We start from the raw sequence: 25,772 nt of genomic DNA on the forward strand, positions 1-25,772 counted from the left end.
TCAAATTCAAGTCCCGCTGTGCAATTAAATTTTCTGCTTCCTTCTCTATCTGAATTTTTTTTTCTTGTCAAACATTGTTTCAATCTTCATCATCTGCAGAGCTTGTTGGCATATTAAGATTTACTTGTGTGGTGAGTTGGGCTTTGTGTCTAGCTTGCATTCACTTTGCTGCTAATAGTACCTTACCTGCATTCCTATTCATTATTAAACCTACTTCTGCATCATCTCTATTTGATTTTGCATTTATAATCATGTTTTCAGGTGTCCAGAAATCCTTTTCATCCTTCACCAATCTTCAATAGATATAACTTCAGCCTATCAATTTCCCTTTTTAAATTCTCTGACCTACCTATATCTGATTACAAAATGAGATATTGCACACTTCGATTTATAGGATAGAAGTTTCGTATTTTCTTGATGACAACATACTCCTGAGTAATCGCACACGGAGATCTCAGTGGACAATTATTTTGCCTCCAGAATATTTTACATAAGATAATGCCATCATTATTGAGGCATACATGAAGCTGCATGTCCTCAGGAACAGTTTCCCATTGCTTTTGGTCATTCGCGGTACCAGCGCTGCAAGGCCATGTTATCCATTGTCACAAAGCCAGATCAGTCACATCATCCAGACTATGATGTCCCTCTTCAGGAAGCACATTTGTCTGCTGACTTCACAGATACCCCTATATGGTTGCTCTTACAGTATGGCTACTTGTATCGCCAAGCCACGGTAACCACCTCAACTTATAACTTTATAACAGTGCTTCTATAATATAATTCTATCAATAAACACATTAACTGCAAAACTAAATGCAGTAATTGAACTTAAAATGAGTGGAATTTTTGTTTTTCATCTCATGTCCTTGGCAAAACGCACTTTACAACCATTACAATCTCTAGACTTGTGCAACTCTCTAACATGAATAAAACACAGAGTGTGATTCAGTGCAGCTGTTAGTATATTTTGAAATGTGACACCTGTTGACAATGAGGGTATTTGCTGTAAATTAGGAAGGTGTCCTAAAGAATGATTTGTCCAGTGATTGTCTTCAGCCTGAAGACTAGTTTAATCCAACTCCCCAACTCCTGGGCAAGCCTCTTCATCTTCAAGTTTCTACTCCCACCTACATATTCCTTCATAAAAGACTTCCCAACCCACAAATTTATATTCAGCTTGAACAAATATCTGTTCTTCAGAAGAACTTTTCTTGCCATTGCCAGCATACATTTTATATCCTCCCTACAGTGGCGATCGTAAGTTTTTTTGCTCCCAAATATCAAAACTTATCTACTACTTTTAAGTGTATCATTTCCTAATCTAATTCCCTTAGCATCACTTGATTTAATTCGACTACATTCCATTATCTTTGTTTTGCTCTTGTTGATACTTTTATTTCCTTCGTTGATCGTTTGTTGTCTTCGGTGTCGACATACTGGCTGAAGAAATAGGAGTTGGATGTGCAGTTACCGTGTATTGTAAATGATGTAGTCAACAAATACACAGTTGTGTTTTATAGTCTTTTACTTTCACTTTTCACAACCCCCCAATAATACACAGCCATATATGGCCAGTGAACTATTGTTTTAACTTTCCATAAGCCTCATTAATAGGTTGCAGGTGAACATCCACATACTAGCTACAACAGTTTACTGTTGAATATCTACGAGCAGTAGAAACCTAACCATAAAGTTCACTGTTCTTGAAGAACAGAAAGGTATGTATGGAGCATACACTGTCATTGTTTTTACACATGGCTTAATTGTTTAACACTTATTCCATAGATAAGTTGAAGCACTGTTGTTGTTCTAAGAAACACAGGTCCCTCGTCTGAAACTCGCCCGTGGACTACCTGTCTCGTGACCAAAAAATTGGACCCTTATATATGCTCACAATAATAGGTACTGAACTTACACATTGTTTGAAGTTAAATTTACAGAAATTACAAGTAAAACTTAACTCATTAAATTAGCTGAGTACATCGAAAAATTGCATCTTTTTAACAGATAGGCCAAATTACTTGTTTAAATCATGAAATTAACAAATATCGTTACACAAACAATACTGTTAATTACTTTGGAATTAATTAAGGGCTGGTTTTTCTAACATGTTTTCGAATAGAGCCAAATAGATGCTTTAAGAATACTAGCATTTCGTCTTCCAAATGTTTACAATTATCATATAATTTATATTTGTTTATACATCAGCAATAGAATTTAAGTTACGGAACAATTACTGATTTTGCTCTATAATAAAAGATACTAATTAGGAATTAAAAATAAATTAGAAAATAAATTACATACATAAAACTAGGGACAAAATTAGATCTGGTGTTACTCTAAAACTGAGGGCCAACCTTTCCCTATTATGAAAATACAGATTATACTCGCATATGTTAATGGCAGTTAGTTCAGAAATGAAAAAAAAAAAAAAAAAAAAAAACAATTTAAGTAGGCAGATGGCAAAACAAGAGGGGAAGTAAAAATATCCCAGCTTGCCTCATCTCAAGTACCCTGCCTGATTGTGAGGGCAATAGTCTTTTTCCTTTTATGAGTTGAACCCTCATCCTCATCTTCAGAATGTTGTTCTGTTGGGCCACATACCAAATGGCAGAATACTCCTCTGTGCCTCATCATTCTTAATTTGATCAATCCTACACTAAATCCTGCTATTTTGAAATCCCAGATATGTGAAGCAAAAAATAGTTTTTAGAGTCTACTTTCTGGTTCTGTTGCAGAGCCTATAAAACCTGATTATCCCGTCAATCAGATCTATGCCACCCAATTACTGCTAGATGGGAAACCTGAGTATATCTCCTCTCTTTCTTTAACTGTCTTCATTAATCCATATGCTGCTTCCCAGTCTTGGTTGATGCAGATGTAACTAGCTTTTGGTCATACCATTTTACAATAGAAAGCTGTTTGTCTTTTCTCACTGTCTGCTCACAGATCCACATCTTTGATTTTAAAGAATCTTCTCTGCTGTAGAGGTAAAATATCTGTGAAGAACATGAGTTCCTTCTGGAAGACTCTGACGAAACCTGAGGACTGCTGACACTTATATTCCTTGTTTTGATGGTTGACCTTTACCCCTGGGAATGATCATTTGCCCTGATAAATCTCAAAGCCAAGGACTAGACCTGAAGGAGAAACAAACACAAAATCTTTAAGCCCTTCAGGATTTGGCTTTACATTAACAAATTGTTTTGCTGCACTTGCTCCAGTGCACTTTGTGAGTCTGGGGCAAATTCAGGCATTCCGTGGTCACATATTACAAAAGTTGCTTTGGTTTCCACAGTTTGTCTTTCATTTTTCTGAGCTCCAGTCTGTATCCTTCAAAAATGATTGTATTAACATAGTACCTACTTTACTTTCAAAAAGTAATGATAATGTCATTTACCAACAATCACAGTTAGAAATGAATTGGAAATTTGCAAAGATAGTCACTGCTGATGCTTAGGAATCAGTGCTCAAAACTATGGCACAGGACTCCAGTGTCCATAACAGTGGATGTCACTATTTTGTAACCATAATTAATGAAACATGCAGTAGTACCAAAGCTCATTACACAGCAATGCATATAAAAACATTTATAGATAATATGTGTTTATGGAGTACTCACCTGCCATGGTATCACACTGTAAACAAAGCTGCTACTTGGCAGCCAGTAATTGTAGTGAGCGTTTCTCCTGCCAGGTAGCTGCATCGTACTGTCCATTCAAACACACCACAGATATCGTGACGGATAATGCAGCATATTTTATTACAGGACAGAGAACTATGTCCGTTATAATGGAAGTCATGCCTAAGGAGGATAATACCTTCAAGATTTTTCCTTCCAACTCAGATTTTCCTCCTTTGCTTAGCACTGATTTTCTTTCTGAGCTCTAGATAATCATACAGCTGCTTCTCTTTTCTCCAAAAGCCTCTTTAATTTTCCTGTAGGCAGTTACCTGTTTTTCACCTACTTATATATGCTTCTGTAAATTTACATTTGTCCTCTAGTCATTCCTGCTTAGCCATTTTGCAATTCCTGTCACTCATTTTTTAGACATTTTTGTTCCTTTTTGCCTGCATCATTTGCTGCATTTTTATATTTTCTCCTTTCATCAATTTCATGCAATATCCAATGACTTCTACTACACCTTGTCTTTTTACCTGTTTGATCCTGCCCTCACTCCCTCACTGTTTCATCTTCCAAACCTACCCAATCGCCTTCTAGTCCATTCCTTTCCCCTGTTTGTCAGTCATTGCCTAACACTATATTTGAAACTCTCAACAATCTAGTTCTTTCACCTTGTATAGGTCCCGTTTTCTTACTTTCTTACCTTTTCACAAATTCTTCAAAGTTAATCTATATTTCATAACCAATAAACTATGGTCAGAGCCCACATTTACCTGGGAAAGGCTTACAGTTGAACCTCTGGTTCTGAAATCACTGTCCGACCATTACATAATCATTCTGAAATGTCCGGATACTTTTAGTTCTTTCATTTTCGTGCTGTTTACCACTCCGCAAACAAAATTAAATTTGTATCTCCATAAACAGTCTGAATAGTTTCTACTGCCTTCATCATACAGTCTTTCCAGCTTACTTGTGCAATTAGTACACATATATACTTGCACTACTGTGGTGTGTGTTGGCTTGCAACTTTCTTGGCTGTGATAGTGTATCCACTGTGCCGATACTACAAGTGTTGTTCTCCGACATTGCTGTTTTGTATTCATTAGTTACATCTTGATCATAATAAAAAATTGATCAACACTGATTGGTCACTGTCAGTTCATTGTTACCTGCATGTCCAACATTGCCACAGCAACGACAGCTGTGGAATTCAGTACAGAATTCCTTGCTATGTTTCCTGTTAGCTTGTATTGTTGAGTTTACCTTGCAGGAATGTAGTAGCTGCATCACTTTCTTGCTCAGTAACAGCTGCAGAGACTCTTTTGAATATTATTTTAAAAATCAACACAAAGAAACAGAGCACCTGATGAAAAGGATTAGTCGATGTAGTTGTCATGCGCAAAGAGATGTAACAATGTTGAACGAAAGGGAAGATGTGATTCAGCTTATTCTGTGGTTGGCTGTTGATGAGTTAGCTGTCATGTAAACAACTTGCTGTTAATCACTTCGTTATTCTGGTCTCAGTATAAACCTATTGCAGCATTAACCTTACTGGATTTCATATTGATAACTCTGCTCTCACTTTACCAGAATTCCTGCTTGTCCTATACCCACAGTTCAGTGATTCCCTTTGTGTCTAACTTCACGTCATCCATGTATCTTTGTAAATTCTCTTACCTATCCATCCGATTAAGAAATCTTACATTTCCAAGTCTGATTCGTAGAATGACGATCTGGTTTTTTCTGATGATGACACCATCCTGAGTAGTCCTCATTTGGAAGTCAGAATGGGGATCTATTTTACCTCTAGAATATTTTACCTAAATGATGCAATATAGTGGAGCTGTCCTTAGGAAATACAACAGCTGTAGTTATCCCTTGCTTTCAACTGCTCGCAGTCCTAAAATAACTGCGGCATGTTGGCTTATGTTACAAGGGCAGAGTAGTCATTCAGAAGGTTGCCCCTGCTAGTACTGAGAAGACTGCTGCTCCTCTTCAGGAACCATGGGTTATTCTGGTCTCGCCACAGATGCCCCTCTGTTGTGGTTGCACCCACTATACAGTCATCTGTATCACTGAGGCACTCAAGCCACCCCCCGACCTCAGCAAAGTACATGCTTCCTGGGGGGGGGGATCACAGCTATTATAGTCACATAATACCAAACTTTACAATTTGTAAAGTGCATAATTTTTTGTTGCTGCACATTTAAATCAGGTTGCCATTTTTCTCACCCCTCTGAAACATTATTGAGATACGACTGGAAGTTTCAGTAGATTTTTTTCAGACTGTAGTTCGTTGTATATACTTTATAACTGTTTCATCAGAGAAAAAACTGAGGTTACTATTACTTTGACTGCTGTGGTTCAGTTAATTTGTGATGCTCTGCTGCTTCTCAGGTTCCCAGGATGTGTTAAAATGTGGCATCTTCGTTTTGCTTAAGCACTATTGACGTGTTTACATATTGCATTCTGCCAGCCTTCTTAACTTATCCGGATGAACTTTCATATTTCAGTGTATAAAAACATTTCAAGTATTTCTCATAAAACATATGTGCCTCTTTGTGTGCTATAATTTGCAGAAAACTTTGCTTCAGTATCTTGAACCATTTACGAAATATGACAATTGTTATGACCCGACAATTCCAGATATGCAGCGAGATGTGCCGAGTGTGACCACCCACCAGATACAAAAACAAATAACTCGAGAATGAAAAGAGATATCATCCTGTTCTTAATTTTAAATAAATTTTCGATGTCTTAGCTAGGTCTCATACACTATAAAGTATGAGATAAAATCAACTATGCCATAAGTCTACAGAATGCATTTTTACTTATGCAGTCATTAAAATTTTGTACAGTTCTTTATATTGTTTGATGCAGCACAGTAACTATGATGAATAACAAAAAGAGAGACTCTAATATGTGCAGAACTCAATATTTTTCAGCAAATAGCTTTATAAAAATTGATTGATAAGTATGTCGAAGCAACCGGAATGTCGTCTGTCAGCACAGGTAGCAAGATAAAGCAAGCAGTATGACAACAAAAAAGTTGTGCTCAGCACCGAATGCATAGAGTACCTCTGTAACAGTCAAAGGATTAATATACAGCCTGAACAACAGGGGTCCCAACACACTTCCCTGGAGCACATCTAAACGTACTTCTACGCAAACAGTGTCTTTTCTCATAGATGTTGTGGTGATTCCCCTCCCTGAGTATTAAAAAATTCTTGCCTGTTTAATATTTTCTCCATTCCCAAACAGTTATGTGGATACTGATTTGATATTTGTTATGGGCTGTGGTTGTATTCTGAAATGAAATTTGCCTTCCCACCTTTCTTGCAGCACAGAGGATGTGAACTGTTCTCATTTTCTGAATGACTGACAGCCACCAAAACATGAGCGAGCACCTGTGATTGTGAACCAAACATAATCAAAAACACTTTGCACCAACTTGCCTACTTTTTACATTCAAGACAACTGTCATTTGCTCATGTTCGTTAATTTATGTTCACTTCAGTGTAAATCTGGCTTCACAAAATTCAGTTTTTATATAGTTTACAATCCGCTTGCCATACGAAAAATTTATAATGTATTGAACGAAATTTTCATTTCTTTGCTCTCGTAAATGCATATTCATTTTTAACAGTTCTGGCATATTTTGCAAAGTATTTAAGTTTTTAATATAAACTGTGGCATGTTATATATTTGCTTGCAGGTGTGGGTAGTTGTAACACATATGTCAGTCACTTGTAACATACTCATGTTGTGTAGGTAATAGTCGTATTACGGTAATATCTTTCCCGGAATACAGTGAGACACAGATTATTTACCTCGATGATTATTTAATATCTTTATGTCATGTCCTGCAACAATTCCTGTCCAGCTTGACTGCAGATCAGCACCAAAATTGTACCTGTGCCAAAGTACCAGCATAATTTCCCATAAACAGAAAAAGGAAAGCTCAAGTTTTAAGTTTTGAGTTTAAGAAATAGTTCATACAGGAGTATTGTACAAACATACCATCAGTAGACTATCGCACAGACTTCCATATGGAGGGCATAGTAATAGTCACTGATGTAGAGAAGCAACTGAAAGAGATGGAAACAAGTAAGTTGCTATGTCCAAATGGAATATCAGTACAATCTTACAGAGAGTATTCTGTAGCATTGTCCCCTTACTTAGCTTGCATTTATCATGAATCTCTCATACAGGGCAAAGTCTCAAGCAACTGAAAGTGCAAATGAATGCTGTACACAAGAAAAATAGAAGAAAGGATCCACCTAGTTGCAGACCAGTATCCTTAACATTGGTTTGCTGCTGATTTCTTGAACATACTCTCAGTCCAAATATAATAAATTTCCTACTGTCCACAAATAACCATGGTTTTAGAAAGCATCGTTCTTGTGAAACTGAGCTTGCCCTTTCCTCATTTGAACCATGCATGGAGGGCTACATACTGATTCCAGATTACTAGTAGGTGTTTGACATGGTACATCACTGCAGATTGTTGGGAGGTGGTCCAAGCATATGTATTAGGTTCCCAGGTATGTGAGTGGCTTCAAGAATTTAAGTAACAGAAAGCAGTACACTGCCTACGATGACGGGTGTTCATCAGAGACAAAGGTACTGTCAAGAGTGTCCCAGAGAAGTGTGATAGGACTGCTCTCTACAAAGTGTTCATTTTAACTTGAGAGAACTAAATACCTTGCAAATGATGCATCATATGAAAAATATGTTCTAGGTGAACAGTTATTAATAGTGGAGGGGACAGCTGTCTGTGCTATAACTGACAACTTCTTAACCACCCCTCCTGCATGCCTGGGATCGGCTTTGTACTTTAAGATGGGAAGGTTCCCATCTTTATTGCCTATTTGGATTCTACATGACAAAATACATACGGTTAACTCAAACTATTGTTTCCCTTTCGTGGTAAATGGCACTGTAATCCTCAAATATAAAGTGTGCCGTTTTTGCAACTAAGAATTTTGCATTTGCTTTTACATTTCATTTCCACTGTAAACAGAAACCTTTGTGTCCTAATGATTGATACTGATGTCAAAACGTTACTTCAGTGTTGCAAACGTGATTGTACAGTACAAATAATATGGCTAGTCATTGGCATTTATGGCGAATATGCTACTTGTAGGGTAAAGTAGTTTTCTGTCCCCTACAGGGTTGAGTGTGGTGATTCCCCAACTATCAGAACACTTTATTTCCATGGCCGCCCTCAAACCCTGCCATAAAGATTACTGGGCTGCTGTGCAGCTACTGATCGAATACAAACCACTACCATTGTAATAAGGTAAAATGTTCATGTGGTGATATAGTGGTAGATGCACCTGCCATGGATACTTACCAAAATCAAGCACCCTGACAGTGAGGGGAAGGGGACTCATTCAGATGGGAACAAAAAAGTATTACATTCGTGTCATTGTTCCTGGGTCAGGGTAAATATAGTTTCTAACCAGACATTGAAACAACCAACCATATTGTACTTCACAATTGAATTTGCAACAGTAAAGTGAATTCTGAACATAAATGTCAACCATTACAACAGAGAGGTCTACACTTACGTCGTAAATGAAATGGAGGCTCAAATTTGTCAGTTCTTAATTGCAAAAATAGCACACTTGATATTTGTCAGTCATTGCACTATCTAACACGAATGGAAAACAATGGTCTGAGTAAACTGTATTTATTTTTATGGTGCAATTACAAAGTTGACTCTGCCCATGCATCAGCCATGGGTAGGAGATGGCCAGTTGTGGCATCCCCTTTACTAATATCAACATTTCACCTATAGCATTGTTTTGTGCAATGTGTTGTTTTTGAGATATTTAGTTGTTCCAAGTTAAAACAGACATCTTGTGCACATAAATGACCTGCAGACAGGGTGAATAGCAATTTACAACTGTTTGCTGATGATGCTGTGATGTACCGTAAAGTGTCATTCTTGAGTGACTGTTGGAGGATACAAGATGTCTGAGACAGAATTTGTAGTTGGTGTGATAAAGAGCAGCTTGCTCTAAATGTAGAAGAATGTAAGTTAAGCTGCACACTACTTATGTATTCAAATGTTACGGGATTGTTTTCCTACTTATTTGTATTGACACAGTCACAGTGATTAAATGTTTAAGCATAATGTTGCAATGACATATGAAATGGAAAGACCAAGTTGGGTTTGTAGTTGGTAAGGAAATTGCTCAACTTCATTTTATTAAGAGAATTTTGGGAAAGTCTAGCTCAAAGGATATCACCTATTGAAAATTGGTGTGGCCCATCCTTGATACTGCTCAGGTGTTTGGGATATCCACCAGGTCAGATTAAAGGAAGACATCGAATCAGTTTAGAGATGTGCTGATAGATTTGTTACCAACAAGTTCAAACAGCATGTAAGTATTATGGAAGTGCTCTGTGAACTCAATTTGGAATCCCTGGAGGAGGTACTGTTGTAGAAAATTAGAGAACTGGCATTTTAGGACGATAGCAGGTGGATTCTGCTGTCACCAATATACATTTTGCGTAAGGACCATGAAGATCAGATGACAGAAATTAGGGCTTGTACAGACGCATGTAGGCAGTTGTTTTTCCCTAAATCTTTTTGTGACTGGAACAGGAGGGCAAATGACTAGTAATGGAACATGGTGCACTTCACCATGCGCCCTATGGTGGCTTTCAGATTATGTATAGAGAAAGACTGACAACTAGTAAAAACCAATATGTGTAGTGACTGTTAGAGCTGCTGTATTTCTCATCATGATCGGCAATGTTAAATCTGCACTTCAGTGGAGTCCTGACAATCATTATTAAAAATCTGAGAGAAGTCTGCAATGAACAAAATTCAACTGTCCAGAAGATTCCAGGAGTGATCAAGTGTCCCTTCTTACACCCCCAGCCCTCCTCCCCCTCTGCAGACGCATATGCACACAGAAGAAAGTTAACATGACTGATACACAGTTGGAATACCCAACTTCCCTCCTTTAGGTAACTGATGACTGCAACTGTGGCTGCAAAATTAAACTGATAATGCTTGAGTACAGCAGAGCACGTGCTAAGATGGGGTTAATGCTAATGAAAAGAAGAAAGAAGATACATTTAAGTCATTACGGAGAAAGAGGTGATAGCAAATTGCAATTTAACACTTATTTGAGGACTTAAAAGCAATCATGCAAATATTATAATATTACAGTATAAAAATATAACATTCCAACATGTATAAGAGAAGCAAATAGTGTACATAAATTCTAATCTGAAAACAGAGCATCTGTGTAATGACTTTCTCCATTCATGCATCTAAGATGAGCTTACTTTGAACATGTTGTCCACTGCACCCATTATCCTCCTGATCTGTTTTTACAATTGCCCATGCAGACGAGAGAGAAACATTCAAAATCATAAATGAATTGTTCACTCTGCAGAGGAACGTGCAGTGATATGGAATTTCCGGTCAGATTAAAACTTTGTGCGAGACCGGGGCTCAAACTTGGACAGCTCCCAAGTGATCAGGTACTGACAAATGACAAAGGTTCCGAGTTCGAATCCTGGCCTGGCACACAGTTTTATGCTGCCAGGAAGATTCATTCAAAATCATCTTCATTGGCGTATTTCGGTGCACTGAGTCTCATGTCATTTGAAGGTGTGGTTTGTTTTTGGCTTTTTGCAACTGTTTTTGGTCAGCATTTATTTTCCTTTCATTTGCCATTACATCAAGTGCTAGTTTTGTGGAACTGCCAGTAAGAATTTAACTTTTTCTTTTCTATCTTGTCAGATATCTCATAGAAGTTTCCTCCAAAGCTGGTGTTAAGATGACAGGAAAAGCTGAAGGCAAAAGAGCTGAAGCCTTCAAGTCCTTCAGCATTGTTGTTGCATCAGCACTCAAGGGTTCCAACTCTAGCAACAGTAAACCCCCACTTCCTTAAAGAATCAAACTCCTGTATATGAAACTGCAATGAATTTCTGATTCCTTTACAAATGAATTAATATGCTACATACTTAGCTTTAAACATGAAAGTGAGAAAAAGCTTAGAAAAGGTTTTAAATTATGTTTAAAGTTTGTTAGAAGTTGTTAAGTGCCCTCCTCATGAAACATTGGATGGATATAAACTCGATAATTTGCACTTCCTTTTGAGCAAAAGCTAGTTTCTCATGCATCTCAATGCTTATGACATCACATCTCCTGAATCTGACGGAAGAATAATATAATGTTGCAGGTAGATTTAGTGATATATGTAGATACTGTGTGCAAAGTGTGTTGCAAATAGAGGTAGTAATAAAAAATGATAAATTAAAACATCATTTGTGATGTTGAAGGTTGACTGCATGAACAGTGAAAGTGCAGTAAGCGATAAGCAGTTTTTCCTTTCATAATTTTGTGACAGGTGTCAGTGAGAAGTTTTGTAAGGGTTTGAAATTATTTGTAAACTATGTGGGAAGTCACTAAGCACTCTCTTCCTCAAATATTGGATGAATAAAGTGCAGGTATTTGTGAACAGTCAGTTACACTGCCTTGAGACAAGCATACACAGTTTCTAACTGTAATACTTGTCTTAATGTCTTAACCATGAACTCTTCTGCTGTGCCAACCTCTTCATCTCAGAGTAGCAATTGCAACATACATACTCAGTTCTTTGCCAGATGTATTCCACTCTCTGTCTTCCTCTACAGTTTTTGCCCTCTACAGCTCCCTGTAGTACCATGGAAGTCATTCCCTGGTGTCTTAATAGATGTCCTATCATCCTGTCCCATATCCTTGTCAGCGTTTTCCACATATTCCTTTCCTCTCCTACATTGCACAAAACCTCCTCATTCCATATATCAGTCAATCTAATTTTCAACATTCTTTTGTAGAACCACAGCTAGATGCTTCAGTTCTGGTTTTCCCAGAGTCCGTGTTTCACTACCATACAATGCTGTGCTCCACACGTACATTCCATCTTGGTTCTTGTATTTATTGTATATTACCTGTCTGTTACTATAGCTTACCTTTATTTTCTCACAAGTTCAAACATGTTGCAAGTTCTATGAATGTGTCTGAATTTTTTCTTCACTCTTGTTTTCATTAACACCTGCAACATCAGAATTGCCTCTCTGTTGCCTTTACCTTTTGTAAAGCCAAACTGATGGTCATCTAAGAGATCCTCAATTTCCTTTTCCATTCATCTGTATATTATTCTTGTCAGCAACTTGGACGCATCAGCTGTTAAGCTTCTTGTGCTGTACCTCTCGCACTTTTGCTATCTTCGGAATTGTGTGGATGTTGCTTTTCTGAAAGCCTGATAATGTAGCCAGTCTGATACATTCTGCTCACCAACGTGAACCGTCATGTTCCGGCAATTCCTCCAGTGATTTTAAAAATTCAAATGGAATGTTATCTATCCCTTCTGCCTTATTTGATCTTAAGTCTACCAAAACTCTTTTAAATTATCTCTCTTCCCTGTCATCTCCTGTTACTTCTTCTATAATGTCATCAGACAATTAGACAAGTTCTCATAGAAGCCTTCAATGTACTCTTTCCATTCACGAGCTCTCTCCTCTGCATTTCACAATGGAATTCCCATTGCACTCCTAATATTGCCACTCTCGTTTTAATTTCACCGAAGGTAGTTTTGACTTTTCTATACAATGGCAATGATTTCTTTTTCAATTTCTTCACTTTTTTGTGCAACCATTTGCCCATAGATTCCCTATACTTCCCATTTATTTATTTATTCTGTAAGTGACTAGTATTTCTGTATTCCTGAATTTCCCTGAACATTTTTCTACTTCCTTCTTTCAAAAAATCAGCTGAAGTATTTCTTTTGTTACCTGTGGTTGCTTTGCAGTTACCTAAGTTGTACATGTCCCTAATAACACAAAATATTGAAATTAGAATGTTTGTTCCCCTACACTGCATCTGATACTGTGTTCCTGGGTAGTGTTTTAGTAATATAGATTAGAAAAATTAGTCATTTTATGCATTTGGTCTGTCATAATTTGGCATCTCATTACATAGCCAAATGCCAGTTGCAGAGCAACCTATCAGAATATTCGTTGCTGTTGCTGCTTGAGGCAGGACAATAGCAACAATTTGTGGTGCATTATATATTGTTGATGTATTACCTGCCAGCTTTTGTTTTGTGATTGTAACAATTTCTGGTACCTTATACACTGTAGACACGTTGCTTGTCAGATTTTGTTTTATGGCATTTGGCCAATATTTGCTAACAATTTTTCTGGCATTTCACCAGCATGAACAGCTAGTTTTCTCAGAGGTTAAACCCCCATTACTAGTAGCAGACTGGATTATCTAGCCCATGGCCGTAGGTTATATATACCTGTTGTACTAACATCTGAGAGGCTTCACCTTTATCACCACCACTGTAGTTCTCCACTTATTACCTGCTATTGTTGTTCCCTGTAGCGTGAGAATTGAGCATCCATATTCTTGAGACTGTCTTCTTTCTTGTTGAAACCATTGTACTGTGTGTGAATTTCTATGGCTTCCCTTGATGTGGCTGTACTTCTCCACAGAAGAACCATGTAGTGCCCCAAAGTATGTCCTAATACACTCCTGTTACGCTTTTCCCAAATTTTGAGGCACTACATAAATTATGTTTTCTGTATAAGCAGCATACATGTAATCAATAGTAAATCACAACCTTCTGTCAAGTAATTTGAATTTTTACATTGGACTTTTTTATACTGTTTCATTTAGAATATAATGATATGATGGCAGCTTAGAGCAATTAATTTCTGTATTAAAAATAACAGATTTTATCTTACTCATATTTGAGTTAATTGTTTACCATGCTGTTATTCTTCTTTGATAGAAACTTTCCTTCCAGCTTACTACTTCAAAACATTACTCAAGCTAATAGTTTCATAATAAGTCCTATCTCTGACAACACAAATAGCAGCAATCAGAGAAACAGTAACTCCCTACTCAGAGGTCATCTTATGAGATTATTTTAATCCATTATATATCTGTAACTGATTGTCTGTCCTTTTCACTGTACCAACTAACCTTAGTAATTTACATTTGCCTGTGTAATTTATCTGATGTCAGTTACCAAAGTCTCTCTTTTTCTCTTTTATTTAGGTCTCTGATTTCATGAGTCTTAAGTTTTCATATATATGTCTGCTTGTGTCTGTATGTGTGTATGGATATGTGTGTGTGTGCGAGTGTATACCTGTCCTTTTTTCCCCCTAAGGTAAGTCTTTCCGCTCCCGGGATTGGAATGACTCCTTACCCTCACCCTTAAAACCCACTTCCTTCCGTCTTTCCCTCTCCTTCCCTCTTTCCCCTGATGAGGCAACAGATTGTTGCGAAAGCTTGAATTTTGTGTGTATGTTTGTGTTTGTTTGTGTGTCTATCGACCTGCCAGCGCTTTCGTTCGGTAAGTCACCTCATCTTTGTTTTTATAATAATGAATTTTCTGTTTCTTTTATTTTTTGTTTTTATTATTATTATTATTATTATTTTAATTCTGTAAGGAAATAAACTGACCACATGAAGAGAGCAGGGTCTTAGTTTACTGCTGTAAGGCAGGTCGCACTTTTATTTTTCTTTTCTCTGAGTACACAGCTGCCCCAATCAAGTTCCACAGTATCAGTTATTGCTGTCACTACTTTTGCCTTATAAATTAACTTCTTTTCAAACAATGCTCAACCAATACATCCATTAGCATTTTACTACATTCCTTTTCCCAAATGAATTAAGTGGATAAAAATGCTATTCATTTTAATTTAATGGTTCCACAGGACCACATAGTAAGATGAGTAATTTGACTATTAAGAACTTGGTTGATTAAACAACTTAAGGCATCCAGCAACACGATACTAGCCCCGATTCACAATCAGTCGAACTCATTTGCATCGTTCTGACATCACACAATAGAGTCTCCTAGCTGTAAAGAAGACTCTGTCCAGGACAAACTAAGCTGAATGAGAAAAAGATTGGATTTTCTTCTGACCAAAACTCTCTTCCATTCAAACAACTATTTGAACACTTTGAGTGGATACTGACTACATTCAAACAACTATTTGAACACTATGAGTGGATACTGACTAAGAGACTAGTCAATGATCTGTTAACATTTTCTTATTCTATATCCTACTCGTCATAACTAGCCCATATACGCTAGTAAAAGTCCAAATCACAGATGGGCAAACTGTTCTTTTCAGAGATTGTATCAGAACTGGTCACTCATTGAAATGAACTAGCTCTTTTTCATGACTCAGCACTCACCATTCACTCACAGAAATAAGTGAAAGAATGAAGGTACACTGCCTTTTCAATTCAGGTCAATAAACCCGTATTTTTATCTGATTTGCTCCTCTTTTGAAAGACCATATGAAGAGAAGTAATAACTTTGTGTGATGTCCCTAGTATATTTCAGATACAAGAGTTTTAAATTTCCCCTGCTATGTTGTTGTTGTTGTGGTCTTCAGTCCTGAGACTGGTTTGATGCAGCTCTCCATGCTACTCTATCCTGTGCAAGCTTCTTCATCTCCCAGTACCTACTGCAACCTATCCCCTGCTATAAAAATTATAAATATTACAACAAAATCCTAAATATATTTTATGAAGTAGAAAATTATTGAAAAAAAACATGTAAAAATTTTAACAACTGTAATTGAAATGTATCTACAGTCATCACTTACAGTCACTATTACCATATATGTTCCCATAAAGGAAAAATTGATCACTATTCTCATTTATAAATAAAATTTGACCCATTTTAAGTCAATGCAAGTGTCTTTCTCTTCTAGTGCGCATTTGTCCTTGTTTTCAACATATTCGTTCACAGGCCACTGATGTTGCCAGGATACATAATACTTTTAGAACGAGTTGATACAGTGCTGACCACAGCAATTTCCTTGTTTCCCACCAGTTTAAGGGATTGCTGTTTCTACGCAAATATCCCTCCACTAATTATTAGTCCAGTTCGGAAATTTCCACATTTTGTGGGTTGTGACTTGCTTTCATTGAACTCCTGCAAGACTGAAGAATTCTAATGTGTCACAGTGGTAACTGATTGAAAAATGAGCTCTGTTTTTTCTTGTTGAACAACCAAAACTCTCATTTCTGCAATATCCTTCATGTTGCTGTCCTGAAATGTTTTGTCGTCTGAAAATCCCTGCCTTTGAATCGGGCGCCAGTATCATTGCCTGATTACTCATTTCGACACTGGTGATAACCCCAAACCATTCTGATAACCCTTTAAGCAAATTATCAAACATTAACTGTATTTCTTGAGGATAATCTTTATTTTTGTCTTTAAAAGATTTTAGTTGCCATTCTATTAATCCTGACAAGATTTTCATTTTAAAAGTGAGACTGTTCTCTCTGAGGGCACTTTCCAAATCCTTAAAGCCCGTATCTTTAAAGTTTAAGGTGATTGATTTTCCACCTAAAGTAAATCTTTGCAACAGTTCATAAGTAGAGTTCCAACTGGTTGTGACATCTTGTTTCAGTTTCAGTTGGATTTTTAATTTTCTTGCATTTCAGCAAGTTTTCTTAAAGCTAAGGATATCTCCTTAAGAAAGGTAACAACTCATTTGACCTCATCAGTGGTTTTCTGTATGGTCTTCTGAATTGTGTGTTGCTCAGTGATTTTTAAAGAATGTGCAAAGCATGGGATATGTGGAAGTTTTAGAAGCATGACAGTTAATATCATATCTGACACATCTTCTGTTATTGTGGAAGTGATTTTAAAATTGATATTGTATTAGGGATAACAGACCTTACTCAGTTTGAGATGTTTTCTGCAGTATGTGTGTCTGTCTTCGAATTGTGAACACTCTGAAAGGTATGACTTGAGTTCATTTTTCTTATCTATGAAATGAACAGTGAGTACATAGAAACTAATGATATTTAAACTCATTCACACATCAGATGGAAGGCAGACTGCCTTTGCGATGGTCAAATTATTTTTAATTTTATCAAGTAACTCATGATGCAAACTGGGCATAAGAGAATTTGACAACTTTACACAAGTACTAAATTCTATCTCTTCAACTACAGAGAAAGGATGGTATTCTATGCAAATCATTTTTAAAATCCGTACATCTAATGCCATACTTTTATTTATTGTGAGCAGCTTTATAATGTTAAAAAAATTACTTCCTGGTTGTTGCAAATGAAAAGCACTTGAGGGTGAGGGCACCACAAAAGGAAATAAATCAGGACTTGGTGCAGAACCTGATGACACTGATGGGCTGGATACAGCTTGAACTTTTTCTGGGAGGAAACCTTCACCTGAGGTGGTAGCAGGCGTCAGTGAGGACGATTCACAAGAAATTATTTCTTGAATTTCTGCACCAATTGATGGTGATCTTGGTTGGCTTCCTGACTCACATCTTTCCAGAGGTACTGTAGGATGCTTCAGTTTTAGATGTCTCTTCAGGTTTGATGATGAACCAGAAGCCATGGCAATTACCTGTTGACAGTAGCGGCATTTTTCTTTTTCTTCCATTTTGGTAAAATGGTACTGAACATTATTTGTAATTCTTCTAGGTGAAAGCACTGTGGATGACATATTGTTGTGAGCACTGAAAAGTCCATGGGTAAAATTAAAATATTTACTATTAACATAGCCATTTTAAATTGAAAAACTTAAAGCAAGAACAAATATACATGTGGCACATTCTACACATGTCAAAAAAAGTTTTGCATCACCTCAGTTCTGGGATTTCCAGAACCTGTACAGAAAACTGGAATAGGGATCAACATAAACATCATTTCCGCCATTTTTGTTGCTCACAAAAACCACACATTGCATGTTGTACCACTAAACAGCGAGACCTTCAGAGGTGGTGGTCCACATTGCTGTACTCACCAGTACCTGTAACACCCAGTAACACATCCTCTTGCATTGATGCATGCCTGTATCCATTGTGGCATGCTATCCACAAGTTCATCAAGGTACTGTTGGTCCATATTATCTCATTCCTCAACAGTGATTCAGCGTAGATATCTCAGAGTGATCTATAAACAGCCCTTTTCAATCTATCCCAGGCATATTCGATAGGGTTCATGTCTGGAGAACATGCTGGCCACTCTGTTGTTATCCTGAAGGAAGTCATTAACAAGAACTGCATGATGGCAGTGCAAATTGACATCCATGAATACAAGTGCATCACCAATATGTTGCCGATATGGTTGCACTATCGGTCGGAGGATGGCATTCACATATTGTATAGCCGTTACGGCGCCTTCCATGACCACCAATGGCATACATCGGCCCACATAATGCCACCCGAAAACAGCAGGGAACATCCACCTTGCTGCACTTGCTGGACAGTGTGTCTAAGGCATTCAGCCTGACTGGGTTGCCTCCAAACAAATCTCCGACAACTGTCTGGTTGAAGGCATATGCGACACTCATTGGTGAAGAGAACGTGATGCCAATCCTGAGCGGTCCATTCGCCATGTTGTTGGGCCCATCTGTACCGCACTGCATGGTTGCAAAGATTGACCTTGCCATGGACATCGGGAGTGAAGTTACGCGTCATGCAGCCTACTGCACACAGTTTGAGTTGTAACATGACGTCCTGTGGCTGCACGAAAAGCATTATTCAACATGGTGGCATTACTGTCAGGGTTCCTCCGAGCCATAATCCGTTTTGCGGTCATCCACTGCAGTAGTAGCCCTTGGGCAGCCTGAGTGAGGCATGTCTCTCTGTATCTCCTCCACATCCGAACAACATTACTTTGGTTCACTCCGAGATGCCTGGACACTTCCCTTGTTGAGAGCCCTTCCTGGCACAACGTAACAATGTGGACGTGATCAAACCATGGTAGTGACCGTCTAGGCATGATTGAAGTACAGACAACATGAGCCGTGTGCCTCCTTCCTAGTGGAATGATTGGAACTGATCAGCCGTCGGACCCCCTCCTTCTAATAGGTGCTGCTCATGCATGGTTGTTTACATCTTTGGGTGGGTTTAGTGACATCTCTAAATGGTCAAACAGTCTGTATCTGTGATACAATATCCACAGTCAATGTCTATCTTCAGGAGTTCTGGGAACCAGGGTTATGCAAAACTTTTTTTGATGTGTGTCTAATCAGAAGTTATAGACCAGGATGTAGAACATTGTGATCTGCAAAACCTAGACTCACAATCGTGAAGTTTGTATCATATACGTAAATCTCTGAAATGGTTATAGTGATTTAGAAATTCCCGAAGGCGTGCCTGATAATATGCTAGGATTTCAATGCTGAAAAATAAAATTTTTTAATAATTTGCTACCCGAATTTTGGCTATATAGTGTGTGAACAAGATATGGCAGGATAATGGTGCAGGTAAAGGCTGGAAAAAAAGCAGTGCAAATGAACTCTTAAGCCTTTGATTTAGGAGCTACAAACTTGTCTATTCATGCAGCCCCCTATATTTCTACCAATGTGTCTGTATTGTTACTAACATACTTGGCCATCACGTTCAACTCCTTTCGACGAACTCCGACATATATATTTCAGAATACTGAGATGCATGTCTTCCTTCTAATGAACGTGGACACCTGGCTCAAGCCAAGCATGCTCTCGAGTTCCATAAATATTGACTCCACTGTTCTAAGACACCACAGAAGTAACAGATGAGCAGGTGGAGTAGTGGCTTGCAAATGCTGTAACTTATTGCCAAGCATGCTAGTCACATCCATTAGCAATGAAGACAAACAAGTAAAATATATGTTCATAAATATCACATCCCTTAAGAAAATTTGCCTAATGTGCGTCCTGTACAGACCTTCAAAAGTGGAGGTGCGATAGAATTTTTCAAAACTGATTTTTCAAAATTTAATTCGACTTAGGAGCATACGAATAATGCTAGGAACAGTAACATAAATATTCTGCCCCTTCACTGTGAAATTCAAGTGTGTAGTTTCTTCTTCAAATGTAACAGTATTTCAGCTTGCAACTACTCATAATGCACCCTATATCCCAGCCCCCATACATACATTTGCCACGAAATCGACAAGCAAAGAAATTCGTACCTGTGTTGTCAGCTTATGACATAATATTCATGATGTATCGACATGAAGTACAAAATGGCTAAGTAGGGATGGCTAGAGGACACATGTAAGGCTGTAGAGGCTTATCTCACTAGGGGTAAGATAGATACTGCCTACAGGAAAATTAAAGAGACCTTTGGAGAAAAGAGAACCACTTGTATGAATATCAAGAACTCAGATGGAAACCCAGTTCTAAGCAAAGAGGGGAAAGCAGAAAGGTGGAAGAAGTATATAGAGGGTCTATACAGGGGCAATGTACTTGAGGACAATATTATGGAAATGGAAGAGGATGTAGATGAAGATGAAATGGGAGATATGATATTGCGTGAAGAGTTTGACAGAGCACTGAAAGACCTGAGTTGAAACAAGGCCCCGGGAGTAGACAACATTCCATTAGAACTACTGACACCCTTGGGAGAGCCAGTCCTGACAAAACTCCTCCATCTGGTGAGCAAGATGTATGAGACAGGCGAAATACCCTCAGACTTCAAGAAGAATATAATTCCAACGCCAAAGAAAGCAGGTGTTGACACACATGGAAATTACCAAACTATCAGTTTAATAAGTCACAGCTGCAAAATACTAACGCGAATTCTTTACAGATGAATGGAAAAAGTGGTAGAAGCCGACCTCGGGGAAGATCAGTATGGATTCTGTAGAAATGTTGGAACACGTGAGGCAATACTGACCCTACAACTCATCTTAGAAAATAGATTAAGGAAAGGCAAACCTACATTTCTAGCATTTGTAGTCTTGGAGAAAGCTTTTGACATTGTTGACTGGTATACTCTCTTTCAAATTCTGAAGGTGGCAGCAGTAACATACAGGGAGCGAAAGGCTATTTACAATTTGTACAGAAAGCAGATGGCAGTTATAAGTGCCGAGGGACATGAAAGGGAAGCAGTGGTCGGGAAGGGAGTGAGACAGGGTTGTAGCCTCTCCTCGATGTTATTCAATCTGTATATTGAGCAAGCAATGAAGGAAACAAAAGAAAAATTCAGAGTAGGTATCAAAATCCATGGAGAAGAAATAAAAACTTTGAGGTTCGCCGATGACATTGTAATTCTCTCAGAGACAGCAAAGGACTTGGAAGAACAGCTGAACGGAATGGATAGTGTCTTGAAAGGAGGATATAAGATGAACATCAACAAAAGCAAAACGAGGATAATGGAATGTAGTTGAATTAAGCCGGGTGATGCTGAGGGAATTAGATTAGGAAATGAGACACTTAAAGTAGTAAAGGAGTTTTGCTATTTGGGGAGCAAAATAACTGATGATGGTCGAAGTAGACAGGATATAAAATGTAGACAGGCAGTGGCAAGGAAGGTGTTTCTGAAGAAAAGAAATTTGTTAACATCGAGTATATATTTAAGTGTCAGGAAGTCGTTTATGAAAGTATTTGTATGGAGTCTAGCCATGTATGAAAGTGAAACGTGGACGATAAATAGCTTAGACAAGAAGAGAATAGAAGCTTTCGAAATGTGGTGCTACAGAAGAATGCTGAAGATTAGGTGGGTAGATCACATAACTAATGAGGAGGTATTGAGTAGGATTGGGCAGAAGACAAGTTTGTGGCACAACTTGACTAAAAGAAGGGATCGGTTGGTAGGACATATTCTGAGGCATCAAGGGATCACCCATTTAGTATTGGACGGTAGTTTGGAGGGTAAAAATCGTAGAGGGAGACCAAGAGATGAATACATTATGCAGATTGAGTAGCGTGGAGAGCTGCATCAAACCAGTCTCAGGACTGAAGACCACAACAACAACTCTCTAAAACATGTAAGGAATACACTGTGCCAACATACAGGAAGTGTATCAGTGTGCCTGAACTTGCAGTGGAAGCACAAGAGATAATTTTGGAGATGACGTCCATACCATTCCCAGATGTGAAAGACCAACTCCATGGATTTACTACACAACTAATTCTGTTACACAATAAATATGCTCCCCCAAAGACTGGAAACCCGAATTGAAAACCTGCATCTTGGCTAACGGAGGAGTGAAAACAGTTGATGAATCTTGGATACACTGCACATTAGGCTTACAAATGGCCTTTGAAAATAAAATTGATCACAAGCAGAGTCAATCAGTATCAGAGAAACGATAACTAACGCGTGCCGATACATTAATCTAAAAGATAAAGACCAGATACTCTATGGAAAAGCTTCTGTGATCTATGGAAGAGTAGGCAAAGTAGAAGCTGCAGCTGATTCCGTTGTCCCAACCAAGGAACAAAACCACTACTTGACTTTAGCGATAACCTTCATTGAACCATAAACAAAACATAGACTTACCGTTATTTTGTTGAGGTAAATGATAGTAGTAACAAAAAGTTCTTTCTTGAGCTGACAACACTGTCAAGAAGTCCTTCAGCTCGGCATTTACTGCACAGGATGGAGTTACAGTTCAAATGATCAAGCTTATCGTTGACCCACCATTGCTCATAATAAGTACTGCTCCCTAGACCGTGGAAGTCCTTGCCTGGACAACACAGCAGAAACACTCATTCCCGTCACAATACAAGCGCTAGAGATCTGACTGTTGAAAAGGGTATCTGGGTACATTCTGTCTGATGGAAGAGTGAATGCAGACACTAGAAAAGAACTGAAAGTGAAAGACATAAATGAGCAGATCAAAGAATACAGAAACTACTGGAAGAATTATGTCACAAGAATGGAAGATGACAGATTATCAAAATTGGTAATGATTATCACCCAGTGGGAAGAAGATACTAAGGAAGACAGGAAAATCAACAATTTCAACCAAGAGGGCATAACAGGCAAATGCCTAATATATACAGAGAGAAGAAGAGATAGCATATTAAAAATATGAATTATTATATTTAATAGGTTTTGTAATTACACATAAAACTCTGGCCTGATGTAAAAGGACTACTGAAGTCATTAATGTGTTCAGGTTAAATGAATAAATAAAAAATTAAGGTTGTCCCAGGATGAATGGTCAATATTCAGGGATACAACCGGAATGATCATTTGAAGCAAAATACTTCATGTGGACATATGCACTATTCTGGTTTCCAAGATAGAACATAGTAGACAAACATTAGACAAAGCCGAGACGAATAATTTAATGTAAGACACATAGTCTATCAAGTAAGGAAACTACCGCAGACTGGCTTACCCACACCTCGACACATGCATGTTGCAAAAAATTTTCCATATTCTCTCACTCTCCACACACAATCTTTAAGTCACCAAGAAAAAGTGAATAAGACCTTCTCAAAAGAAATTTAATTTAGTTTAATGTTATACTGCAACAAGTTTTCACTAGAGGACATGGATTTCATGTCGTTCAAGAAAAACGTAGAAAAGTAACTTTAAATATGTTCCATCTCAGAATCCATTTGGAACAGGACATATCAGTATATTTAGTTTTTTGTTTCAAATGATTCTTCCTGACATACCTCTGAATATTTCTTCTGAGACAACCTTTATACATGGACTTTCATGTACGTTACAGTAATAATGTGTTATACATACCATTGTATTTAGTATCCTGTTCACCCAAAGTAATTAAAACCTTCGTAAAGGCTACCAACAGCAGCAACTATAAATGCAGCAGACCTGGAAGAAGACACAATAGTACACCTAACAAGAACACTCACACAACAAGGAAACAGAAGAGCAGTAACACAGGAAGACGACAACTGGAACAGATCAGATAAGGATACAGAGAATAAAGAGCTGAACTCGGATGGAGAGTTGCTCAGTCAAGAAAACAAGTTGCAAGCTGCATCACTGTGCCAAGAGTGCAGATAACGGAGTGACACTCAAGTCGCTGTACGGTCTGCTCCGTGCGATCTCATCCGCGACAGCAACTTGCCTTGGCGGGGAGCAGTGAGCCGGCTTGAAATCCGATCCGTAAGAGTGGTGGGGAGTAGTGAGCTAGAGAGCTAGGTGGCAGACTGATTCCTGAGAGTGGTGTGGACAAGTGAGTCAGTGAGACGGCCTAGGGTCTGATCAGTGTTGGGGAGCCTGAGCTGTTCGGAGGGGAGTGACGCCTGGATCACTCTGCAGTATGCTCCGAACACACGGTGGCTTAAGACCACAGCATTTATAATCTCTGACAACACTTTCCAAATGTGGTGCTAAGTCAAATGATAAGAAGTAACAACTCACTGAAAAGTTTGTAAACGTTTACTGAACTTCTGAAATTTGAGATATGCTTTTGAACTCAAGAGCTGGAAGTGTTTCTGCTTAAATGTATTGTACTGAAGCACTTCCGTCTCATTTGCCCTGGTAGCTGTGTGGTCACTGCAGTGGATTGTGAAGCGAATGGGCCCATGTATGATTCCCAGTTGGGTCTTCTTCTTCTTCTTCTTTTTTTTCCCCCTTCTTTTCCCCCCTCTCGGAGACTGGGTAAAGTGTTGGGTTTACCTTCATATCATCATAATTAGTATTACTGTTGAGTTGACTTAATGGGTACTGTCTGCCAGGCAAAAAAGAGCTTGCGCTTTATGCTCTGTTTACAAGGAAGAGAGAATCTTTATGTACTAGTAAGGTATGCAAACCCACCTGTGCACATTGTGTACACATTTTTCGTAGCTTGGGAAACATTTTCTGTAAGATGTGGGGTGGGGCACTGTTGCAGCTGCCCAGAGTAGAATTTTAATCCTGCTCATTACAGCCACCATAGATGCCTTTTGAAATAAGATGAGCTACCATTAATTTTTTTCTGAATCATCCGCCATCACTCTTTAGAAAGATCTGGCTCTTTGAATCAATTCAGAAGTGAACTGCCCCTCTGTAGCCCAAATTGGTTAATCAGCAAATTTAGCAAGTGGAATGAAAATCACTATTTTTGGAACTGACCTATAGCTACTCCCTGTTCGACTCCACTAACTGAAATAGCTTGCTTCTCTGTGACACTCTTGTTGCTCAATGGTATTAGGGTGTAACTTACTTTCTGAAGTCCTTAACTACTTTTTGACACTGAAAATAAATTCACAAGTGATCATTCCCTTTGTCACGGGAGATGGCTCAAGCCTATTGCATCTCTGTAAAATTCTACGAACAATATTTTCTTGCCACTTCAAAATGACGTATAACAGGAGGCTCACAAAAAATATTCTACTTCTTTGATAAAAATAAAAAATCCAAATTTCATGACTTATAGAAGTTAAGAAAG

This window comes from Schistocerca americana, chromosome 11 (genome assembly GCF_021461395.2).
Source record: "Schistocerca americana isolate TAMUIC-IGC-003095 chromosome 11, iqSchAmer2.1, whole genome shotgun sequence".
In the NCBI taxonomy this organism is placed as follows: domain Eukaryota; kingdom Metazoa; phylum Arthropoda; class Insecta; order Orthoptera; family Acrididae; genus Schistocerca; species Schistocerca americana.